The following is a 1,075-nucleotide window of genomic DNA, read 5'->3' as shown; positions in this document are numbered from 1 at the left end:
GGCCCGCATCTGCGTGCACTCTTATCCAAATGGGTGTACCGCAGGCATTTTCTGGTTAGGCGGGCCAATGAGAGCGAGCACACAACGATACCTACGGGTCCGGCTTGGAGAACCGGCTTCGACGCCTCCCGAGTATTTATAGAGGGGTGGACCACGAAAGCACTCGCAAGTAGCGGAAGCGAAACGCCGTCCGAAACACACCGTTTGCTCGATTTGCGGCAGCCGAAAAAGGCGCGGCAGAGTTTTGGAGTCCAAGCGTGCGCTGAAAAGCGCCCTTCTTGGCCACTGTTTGGCCGAGTGCCAGAAACGTTTGGTTTTGACTGTACGGAATTGAACAAACACTTTTTCACGACTCTAAGCGGTGGATCACTCGGTTCTCGGGTCGATGAAGAACGCAGCCAGCTGCGAGACTTGGTGTGAATTGCAGGACACACTGAGCACTGATTCTTTGAACGCACATTGCGGCCTTGGGTCTTCCCTTGGCTTCGTCTGTCTGAGGGTCGGATCACATATCAAGAGAGCCTTCGGCGCACAAGGGAACGTGAGCCGTCGACTCGTTTTGACCGCGTCGGCAACACGGACAGCACGCTGAACACCTCACAGCGAGCGCCAACAGCGGCCACTCAAGGGCGAGACGGTGGCGACCGTCGTGCCAGAGCCCAACCGAAACGGGGGCGACCGACTGCATTGAGGATGTGGCACCTCGTTGAGACCGCCGCAGGACTTCGAGTCGGAAGGAAGCCTGCAGGGAAAGTGCGGTCGAGGTTGCGTACTCCTCTCTGCGACCGGGCGCGCAAGAGCTGCGAGAGCCACGGACGCGCAACTTTAACGCACGGTAAACACGAGGAGCGAAAGCCGGCCAGCAAAGCTTCTCCAGCCGTGCGCAAAGTGCGCGAGATCGCAGCCTTGCGTTGCGCTTGTTGCCCTCGAAGTAAGCAGGGTGTCCCGTAGACCGGGCGCTCGAACACGCTGCGGGGCCGTGCCTCCTCCAGGCTTTGCCGCGCGAACAGGGAACGTTCGCGCGCAAAGCGCAGGGAGGTGAGGAGGCTGCGCCCGACGTTTGCGGTTCGCTGCG

At 60.1% G+C, this 1,075-nt stretch overlaps 1 non-coding gene across 1 annotated transcript; it reads left to right on the top strand.

Moving 5' to 3' along the window:
- The first annotated feature begins 350 nt into the window (after positions 1-350).
- Positions 351-503, top strand: LOC142794003 (5.8S ribosomal RNA). Its single transcript, XR_012891993.1, has one exon. It is a non-coding gene; the product is annotated as a 5.8S ribosomal RNA (ribosomal RNA).
- Positions 504-1,075: the final 572 nt, after the last annotated feature.

This window comes from Rhipicephalus microplus, unplaced genomic scaffold (genome assembly GCF_043290135.1).
Source record: "Rhipicephalus microplus isolate Deutch F79 unplaced genomic scaffold, USDA_Rmic scaffold_361, whole genome shotgun sequence".
NCBI lineage: Eukaryota > Metazoa > Arthropoda > Arachnida > Ixodida > Ixodidae > Rhipicephalus > Rhipicephalus microplus.
The sequence above is the reverse complement of the archived record's forward strand: the minus strand, read 5'-3'. Positions and strand labels throughout refer to the sequence as shown.